Raw genomic sequence first — 10,482 nt, 5'->3', positions numbered from 1 at the left:
CGACACGCACGGCATCCGCACCATCACCCAGTCGGCATCGAGGCCGAATCGCTAGGGCGACGGCTGCTGCTGGCGCAGAAGTCCAACAGTGTCCATACTGCACAAGCAAAGGCCGGAGCACATTCCTAACAGGTGTGTCACACACACAATGATTGTGTTATTCTGTCTGGTCAGTCATGGGCTTACAGTCCTCTACAGGTGTGTGCTACAGGAGGATTAAGGGTTGGCGTCCATGTTGTTAGTCCTAAATAAACCTCTGAAGGGGGATTCCAGCACCTAGTCCAAAGTTTAAACTTAGTCTCCCATTAAATATCAATGCATGACTAAGTGAAATTAGAAGTCAGGATTCGCCCTAAGAAAATTTAGTGTGATTCCACACCTCAATGCTTTCACTCATCAAGTGCAGATTAGTGGTCATGAAAGGAAAAGTGTAGTTTTCTATGGTAGCTAATAAGTAGTGGGTATTTAAATCTACTAAAAGTCCCTTTGGCATACTATGGCCTGGAGTATTGTCACTACTAAAGGAATCAACGATACACAGCATCAGTAGTATTTGTTACCGTAATGATGGTTGAAGTGGTCTCTTATTAGACCACATAGTTTACCATCTGTATTTCCCTCTGTCACCACAGACACCCTGCCTACCTGGGAGGCCCTAGCGTACCTGCAGGTCCAAGTCCTATCACCATGTGGCCTACAACCCCGACACGCTACTCCTCAGAGAACATCCACTCCGACCCCCTCTTCAGGAAGACCATCAGGCCCATGCACCCCACAGAGGCAGCTGGGATAGTGACCGCCCAGAGCTACGTGGGGCCGTCGCCCCACACCACGCCGCCACGTCATCGTCAATGAGCACGAAGCTAGGAAAAAGCTCGCTTCGATCCGCCACGCGCGTCCCTCGCGCCACTTCCGAGCGGAGGACCCGTGGGTGAGATCGTGGAGCTGATCCCGCCGGAATATCGCGGTATACTCCAAGGGGCTCCGCATCTGCATGGGCACCCGCATGGGTCGAATCCGCCGCAGTCGCACCTGGGAGTGAGGAAGAGGATGAGGAAGAGGGAGGGGGGAAGAGGGAGTCTAGGAGGGGTTGTTCGGGCAGACGCACCGGCCCTTCGCTCTCCGACCTCCACCAGCCGGCGCGCTTCTACATCGGAGAGCGCCTGAGAGCAAGTTGTCTATGGCACCTAAGACAGCCACACCGCTAGGGCGCTACGGCGGTGAAGCCCAAGAAGGGGGACTGGGAGGATATGGAGACGCGCTTGCACTCCTCCCCAGACCAGCATCAGAGGAGCCGAGCTTCCACCACCAGTCAGGCACACACAGTCCCCGGCCAGAGCACTCCCACTCCCCGGGCAGACTCTCGCACACCTCTTCCCCCAGGGCCCTGGAAGACGCCTGAGCTCCAGGTCAAGCCCAAGACGTCCAGGTCGAAGATGGAGCCTTCCCTGACTGAGTCGGACTCCGGCCTCTCTGGCCTCCAGTAGCGACCAGCAAAACAGCAGCACAGACCAGTACATCCAGGTCATTCACAACAAGGAGAAGTACCTCAAGTCTGAGGCCAGGCAAGGCAAGCTGGCTAAGAAGAAGTCCAAAGCCAGTATAGACACCAACGTGTCTGGGTCTAAAGAACTGGTCTTCTCCAATGTGTAGTTTGTGTATTGGTATTGTGAATCTATCTATGTTTATTTAACCTTTATTAATCCATGTAAGTTATTGAAAGCTAATTATATTTTACAATAACGACCTGTAGAGTTAATTATTTTGCAATGGGTTACATTAAGTCGTATTGTAAACCACAGAAAAAGTGAATAGCCCATTCATGGCTAATGCTATACTTTGTTTGTGTGTGTTAACAAAAGCTCTATGTGCATAACATGCATAATATATTATATGCTCACATTAGTCATGGATACTGTATTTGCTCTCAATAAAATAAATATAATGGTCAATGGTCCATAATAGTGTACCTAAGCATCAGATCGTTTTGTTCTACACTAGGTTATTGGTATGGCACTTGATGTTTGTTTTAGGGTTATCACAAACAGGTGTTGTTATATTGGCTATTGTGTGTACATTACATTGTACCAAGCAAACATGGCCTTCAACTCAATAAAACGATGATACTGTGGTAAAGTATGATGTGCAACATGTATAACACCTTAGGATATGTATATAAGTACATTTAGAAAAGGAATACCATGTCGATGATAACTTCCAGACCAAAAGTGGCCTGAGTCTGCACTGTTGGTCACAGGAGAAAAATACTTGACAGATGAACAGATGTGTTTCGATAACTGATTGTCGTTGCAATAAGAACATTGAAAGTATCAATTGTTCTCACCCCTTCCATCTCAACCTAACTATCCATTTCAAACTACAATTCCCAGCATTCACTTCAACACAGTTCCAAGCTTCCAACCAATCAGAAAAACCAACTTCTTTTTCACATTAATTTTTTTCATCAGTTGATGGGAAAACGGCCAGCTAGCCTGCTGCGCTAAATAAGCTGCATATTTACTACACATTCGTATTAGATGTTTATGACAATCAATATTTATTTTTCAAGCAGATCTGTTGATGGTTGCCAGATGTGGCCTATTTTACTGACTTCAGGAACCTCGCGGCTAACGATAATGCAAGTATTTCATTCAATCTTTTCATTAGCTAACGTTAGCTAGCTAACGTTACGTAAATGGTCTTATATTGGCGTGTGTGGCTATCTGTTACTAAACGTAACTGTCTCATATTCATATCGCATATTCTACGCTTCATAATCTACGCTAACTAGTTATCTTGTGTGTCAGTCTACATCCATCCATTTGGAATCACGGCTAATGTTAGCTAGGAACTAGTCGGTTAGCCTGACAGCGGCTAGCTAGTTGAACAGGTTGCAAGACCTCCATCTTCACATCTGCTGGCGGACTCAACAAGCATGGATTACCAGCACAGAGCGAATGCAGTTGGGGATTGTCTTTTGAGTTACACAAAGGACGAGTCTGGTGGAAAGTCTGCAAGAAATCGGTGCGTAATGTTCTAGGTAGCAATATTAATATTTGATCATCACAGGTGACGTGCCTTTCCGTGCACCGTGTTAACAGCTCCATTTTGCTGTGTCATTGTAAATAACATAGCTAGGTAAATGCAGTGGGTGACAACAGCAACCAATGTTTTGTTTATGACAAATGGATGCGTCTGTCCATTTTTAGAATGACGTCATCGTGTCCTGGCGGCCTTCGACTGAGTTCCCCTGGAAATGTGTAAGTTAGTTATTCTCTTGCAAGGCTAAATCATTCATTTCTACATTTTTGTATAGGATTGGGAAGCAAGTTTTCATAATCTTATCTCCGGAGAGTCTTTAATGTTACTGCTTAACAGGGGACCTAGTTCCTGTCAAGGCTTTCTCCAACAGAACTGACAGCATCAGTTATTGATAAACTGTTGAGACAATCAATTGTTACTAAGTTCATCTTCAGCTGTGTATCATAATAGTCTAATGAGGCCTACTTTCCCTCTCCTCAACCTGTTTCCTTCAGCTGCATTGATGTGAAAAAACGGAGAAACAAATATCCACCAGCTTGCTTTTACCATTCCTGTTTTCAGTTCAGTGCAGATGAAGGCGAGGAACATGAGATGGACTTAATTAAGATACACCCCAGGATTGGTGCTATAACACCCAGGGCTGGCTTCCCAGACACAGATTTAGCCTAGTCCTGGACAAAAAGCATTCTTAATGGAGAATCTCCATTGACAGTACTTTTAGTTGAGGACTGGGCTTAATCGGTCTCTGGAAACCGGAAACCACCCCCCAAGTAGACCTATCTCTACATGTGTTATGTTTGACAGGTATTAGGGTTAGTGGTGTTCTGTCTGTCTCTACATGTGTTGTGTCTGACAGGTACAGTGCATTCAGAAAGTATTTAGACCCCTTCACTTTTCCACATTTTGTTACGTTACAGCCTTATTCTAAAAATGGATTAAATTGTTGTTTTTTCCATCAATCTACACACAATACCCAATAATCGACAAAGCAAAAACATGATTTTATAAATTATTGCAAATGTATTCAAAATAAATAAAAATATCACCATTTACATAAGTATTCAGGACCCCTTTACTCAGTACTTTGTTGAAGCACCTTTGGCAGCGATTACAGCCTCAAGTCTTCTTTGGTATGATGCCAAGCTTGGCACACCTGTATTTGGGGAGTTTCTCCCGAATTCTTCTCTGCAGATCCTCTCAAGCTCTGTCAGGTTGGATGGGGAGCGCGTTGCACAGCTATTTTCAGGTCTCTCCAGAGATGTTAGATCGGGTTCAAGTCTGGGCTCTGGCTGGGCTACTCAAGGACATCAGAGACTTGTCTCAAAGCCACTCCCCAATGTCTTAGATGTGTGCTTAGGGTCATTGTCCTGTTGGAAGGTGAACCTTCGCACCAGTCTGAGGTCCTGAGTGCTCGGACCAGGTTTTCAATCAAGGATCTCTACTTTGCTCGTTAATCTTTTCTCGATCCTGACCTAGTCTCTACTAGTCCCTGCCACAGAAAAAAAGATCCCCACAGTACATGATCTGCCACCACCATGCTTCACCATAGGGATGATATTGGCCAGGTGATGAGCTGTGCCTGGTTTCCTCCAGATGTGACGCTGGATTCAGGCCAATGAGTTCAATCTTGGTTTCATCAGACCAGAGAATCTTGTTTCTCATGGTCTGAGAGTCCTTTAAGTGCCTTTTTGCAAAGTCCAAGTGGGCTTTCATGTGCCTTTTTACTGAGGAGTGGCTTAAGTCTGGCCACTCTACCATAAAGGCCTGATTGGTGGTGCTGCAGAGATGGTTGTCCTTCTGGAAGGTTCTCCCATCTTCACAGAAGAACTCTGGAGCTCTATCAGAGTGGCCATCGGGTTCTTGGTCACCTCCCTGACCAAGGCCCTTCCCCCCCGATTGCTCAGTTTGGCTGGGCAGCCAGCTCTAGGAAGAGTCTTGGTGGTTCCAAACTTCATCCATTTAAGAATGATGGGGGCCACTGTGTTCTTGGGGACCTTCAATGCTGCAGAAATGTTTTGGTACCCTTCCCCAGATCTGTGCCTCGACACAATCCTGTCTCGGAGCTCTACGAACAATTCCTTTGACCTCATGGCTTGGTTTTTGCTCTGACATGAACTGTCAACTTATACAGACAGGTGTGTGCCTTTCCAAATCATGTCCAATCAATTTAATGTACCACAGGTGGACTCCAATCAAGTTGTAGAACATCTCAAGGATGATCAATGGAAACGGGATGCACCTGAGCTCAATTTTGAGTCTCATAGCAAATGGTCTGAATACTTTAGTGTAAATAAGGTATTTCTGTTTTTTTATTTTTAATACATTTGCAAAAAAATCTAAAAGCCTGTTTTTGCTTTGTCATTATGGGGTATTGTGTGTAGATTGATGAGGACATTTTTTTTATTTAATCCATTTTAGAATAAAGCTGTAACAGAATGAAGAAAAAGTAAGAGGTCTGAATACTTTCCGCGAAGAGTTAGAGTTAGTGGTGTTCTGTCTATCTCTACATGTATTGTGGTCTGACCTTGGTATAAGGGGGAGTCGGTGGTGAAGGGAAGTCCAGAGAAGGTATGGGAGTGTCTGAAGCTAGTGCCCAACGGACTCAGGGTGAAATGGGACAACAATGTCAAAAGTTTGAGTCGAGAGTAAGTCACCGAGGTAGGCTAAGTTTCAAACTTGTGAAAGTATTCACCCCCTTGGCATTTTTCCTATTTTGTTGCCTTACAACCTGCAATTAAAATTGATTTTTTTTGGGGGGGTTGCATGCATTTGATTTACACAACATGCCTACCACTTTGAAAGATGCAATCTTTTTTTTTTGTTTTTTTGAAACAAGAAATAAGACAAAAACAGAACTTGAGCGTGCATAACTATTCACCCCCCCCAAAGTCAATACTTTGTAGAGCCACCTTTGCAGCAATTACAGCTGCAAGTCTCTTGGGGTATGTCTCTATAAGCTTGAGCACATCTAGCCACTGGGATTTTTCCCATTCTTCAAGGCAAAACTGCTCCAGCTCCTTTAAGTTGGATGGGTTCCGCTGGTGTACAGCAATCTTTAAGTCATACCACATATTCTCAATTGGATTGAGGTCTGGGCTTTGACTAGGCCATTCCAAGATATTTAAATGTTTCTTCTTAAACCACTCCGAGTGTTGCTTTAGCTGTCCTGATGAAAGGTGAACCTCTGTCCCAGTCTCAAATCTCTGGAAGACTGAAACAGGTTTCCCTCAAGAACTTCCCTGTATTTAGCGCCATCCATCATTCCTTTAATTCTGACCAGTTTCCCAGTCCCTGCCGATGAAAAACATCCCCACAGCAGGATGGTGTTCTCGGGGTGATGAGAGGTGTTGGGTTTGCGCCAGACACAGCGTTTTCCTTGATGGCCAAAAAGCTCAATTTTAGTCTCATCTGACCAGAGTACCTTCTTCCATATGTTTGGGGAGTCTCCCACATGCCTTTTGGCGAACACCAAACGTGTTTGCTTATTTTTTTCTTTAAGCAATGGCTTTTTTTCTGGCCACTTTTTCTGTAAAGCCCAGCTCTCTGTGGAGTGTACGGCTTAAAGTGGTCCTATGGACAGATACTCCAATCTCCCGCTGCTTGGAGCTTTGCAGCTCCTTCAGGGTTATCTTTGGTCTCTTTGCTGCCTCTCTGATTAATGCCCTCCTTGCCTGGTCCGTGAGTTTTGGTGGGCGGCCCTCTCTTGGCAGGTTTGTTGTGGTGCCATATTATTTCCGATTTTTTAAATAATGGATTTAATGGTGCTCCGTGGGATGTTGAACGTTTCTGATATTTTTTATAACCCAAACCTGATCTGTACTTCTCCACAACCTTGTCCCTGACCTGTTTGGAGAGCTCCTTGGTCTTCATGGTGCCGCTTGCTTGGTGGTGGTGCCCCTTGCTTAGTGGTGTCCCTTGCTTAGTGGTGTTGTAGACTCTGGGGCCTTTCAGGTGTATATATACTGAGATCATGTGACAGATCATGGACACTTAGATTGCACACAGAGTGGACTTTATTTAACTAATTATGTGACTTCTGAAGGTAATTGGTTGCACCAGATCTTATTTAGGACCTTCCTAGCAAAGGGGTGAATACATAAGTTATTTTTTCATTTCACTTCACCAATTTGGAGTATTTTGTGGATGTCCATTACATGAAATCCAAATAAAAATCCATTTAAATTACAGGTTGTAATGCAACAAAATTGGGAAAAACGCCACGAGGGATGAATACTTTTTTCAAGGCACTGTATACTCACAGTCAATCACAATTCAGTTGTGTTTTCCCCATCAGCATCTATGTTCTGAGTTTGCTTTAGAGAGTTGTCACTGATCATTTGATTCATTTGTTTCTCGATTGATTCTTAGTTATCATTCCTCACTCACTCACAAACAAATCACAACTGAATAGCTGCTTTGTCATCCATTCTTGCTGTATAGTTCTGTCTACTCCTGTACTGCCCCAACTTTGTTGATAATGCTCAGGGGTTTTTGGAAGTGAGTTTTACCTGACCTCTATCGGACTTCCTGGTTACGTGAAGGTTAAATAAGTTACCCAAGCAACCACAGTGTGTCATCCAGTTTGTTCATGGTTTTGATTCCTGTTTCCTAAAGGGCACCTGCCAGCGACCTCACACCCACAGCCCCAACGCAGCACTCCTATCCTTTGTTCTCTATTCCATTAGTCACGTTCATGTTTATTTGCTTTGGGACGAACACAAGTACAGGGACATGATCAGTAGGAAAACGTAGATAAATTATCATGGATAGAACGTCGATACCTTATTCTGCAGGTCGGAGGGGTACTTTTGTCGTGTCCTGTTGAACGAGGCGCAGTGTTTATCTTGTGGAATGTTGCACTTAGAAATGTCATGGATAGAACTGATGCGATGCCTTATTCCGCTTATCAGAGGGGTTCTTGTTTCATTCTACTTGGTATATTTCTATATGAACATTTCCACCACGCTGTGTCCTGCTGAACGAGGCCCAGTGTTTACCTGCCTAGTCTCTCCCCCTCTCACACAGAACATCACTGTCTGCCGAACAGTCACTCCCTCAGCAGCCATGGGCATCATAGCCCCCAGAGACTTTGTCGATGTTATTCTAGTGAAGCAGTACGACGACGGCACCATTACATCCAATGGTGCGTAACGCCTCAATCTCTCCTTTTACTTCCTTCTGTCTTTTCTCTCTTATATTTTTGAATATTTCTCTAACTAACAATGTATTATTTAACTACATTTCTCTACTGACTCAATTCCACGTTTCTATTGAAGTGTAGCTCTGTAGTCTTCTCTCCTTGGAAGACCACACAGACCTGGGGTTTTATATGAGCAACTGTTTCCTTTTTTTTTTTTTTGTAGGCTATTTTTATTGAACATTGAGGCATTTACAGAGCACATAACAGCTCAGATATTAAGAAATATAAAGGGATAATAGGTATTCTAACAACAACAAAAAAACAAATCAAGACAATAAAATGAATGATATACAAAGAAAAGAAAATCAAACACCGGGATGCACAGACACACCACACCATCAGCAGTAGGCTGAAATCAGAGTCAAGGACAAGAGGAACTCTTGTCACTAATGCAGTGGTAGTGTGTGGATGATGTAGCCTAATCATCAGCCATAACCCTCAGAGCGAGGCTGGCTGGGTGGGAATCTCTGGGCCAGACAACTTATCTTATCCACTGCCCCAGACTGAGGCCTAGGCCTAATCATCCATGTCGAAATGTGGGTCGTGTTCAGTAGGCACGAAAAGGAAGAAAATGCTCAAACTGTGATGTACTAGGTCCAATAAGAAAGACTTGGTTATGTATTCCGTTGCAAAACGTTTTGCTACACTGTGCCCAAGATATATATGCCCTATATGTGTTTTAGCTTCACTATCAGTGTACTAAGTAACATGATGTTGAATGATATGTACACACAATTGCATCCTCATATGTTCTCTCCCTGTGTTCTGTCCGTTAGCCACCCACGTGAGCCACCCCAGCTGCCCTCCCCAGTCAGGGTACGTGAGGGGCTTCAACCACCCCTGTGGCTGCATCTGTGTCCCCATCTCTGGGTGAGTTATGCTCTGAGACACGCTTCTCTGTTTCATACTATTGTCGTTGTCTGATGAAAACCTCATCTCCAAAACAAACTTTTCAGGATATTGAAAAAATGACCATATTTTCCCATTAACGAACATACAATTATGAAACTTCAGAAGCTATTTTGAATACATTTTCTTGGTCCTAGAGTCATTGCATTTTCTGAGTACAATGTTCAGAGTACATTTCATATTTATTTATGCAAAAATTGAGTTACAAGGTTTCAACATTCTCAACATTGTGTTCAGTTCTGTGAGAACCAAGGACGTTTTTGTAGAGGCAATTGTCCGTCACAGGAGGGCAGTAGAGAGCTAAACATCAGTTGAAGCACTGTCTTACTCTATAATGTGCATAGCAACAGGTTTGATTTGTGCATCTTCTCACTCTCTCATTATCTAACATGACCACCTGTCTTGATAGCTATGTGGCTGAAGAAGCACTTTCTAATATTGTTCATAAAGTATAGTGTAAATTCAACGTCTCTGTCTCTCCCAGGGAGCCGAACAAAACACAGCTGTTCAGTTTCTTCCAGACGGATCTGGGGGCTTCCTGCCTGCGCTCCGTGGTCGACTCCTTTTCCCATCCAGCATGGTGGAGTTCTACAGCAACCTGGCCAAGGCCGTCAAGTCCCTCAAGGATCACTGATACACTCATACTATACCTTCCCTTAGCCCTGGTCCCAGATCTGTTTGTGCTCCATAACCAACTCCTGGCAACAGGCGGTACTCAGATCTAGGACCAGCCTTCAGGGGGACCAAAAAACGCAGTGATTAGCTATGAATCGCTTTTTACCTGAAAGGGACAGATGGATCTAAATGGATTTTTTTATATCCTTATTGAGAGCAAGGGGCACACCTCCTCACACCAATGAGCTAAAGCATATATTTCTAGCCTAAAACTAAGGATTGTGTTGTTTCATGAGTCAATAAATAATGTTATATCAACCATACAGGCAACACTCAAGCCAAAAATGTAGATAAACAATTAGCAACTAAACTTCTGTACAGCCTCTTTAAAAGAGTGGCCACCTGGCCTTGGCTTGGAGCAACTGTATCCTAAGAGCATACTGGTTCAAAGGGAGATGATATTGGATGACATGAGGGGAAGGAAGGAGTGCAGCTTGTTTTGTCCCAGCACTAACACAGCTGATTTCAGGTCGTTGAGGTCTTGGTTAATTTATGTAATAATGGTGTGTTAGTGCTGGAGCAAAAGCCTGCACCCCTGGTGCTGTTGCTCTCTAGGACCAGGTCTGGTGGCCACTGTCTTACAAAAAGGTGGGAGGGTCTGTTCTAATTTCATTCATTTAACTCTGGAAAAAGATTGAATATGAATTTCTCATAGA

At 43.9% G+C, this 10,482-nt stretch overlaps 1 pseudogene; it reads left to right on the top strand.

The window, feature by feature from the left end:
• Positions 1 to 2,935: 2,935 nt before the first annotated feature.
• On the top strand, positions 2,936 to 10,239 carry LOC123488212 (annotated as a pseudogene).
• The last annotated feature ends 243 nt before the right edge of the window (positions 10,240 to 10,482 follow it).

The sequence above is a fragment of the Coregonus clupeaformis genome, unplaced genomic scaffold, assembly GCF_020615455.1.
Source record: "Coregonus clupeaformis isolate EN_2021a unplaced genomic scaffold, ASM2061545v1 scaf2059, whole genome shotgun sequence".
Lineage (NCBI taxonomy): Eukaryota > Metazoa > Chordata > Actinopteri > Salmoniformes > Salmonidae > Coregonus > Coregonus clupeaformis.
Note: the sequence above shows the minus strand (reverse complement) of the source record. Positions and strands in the feature narration are given on the sequence as shown.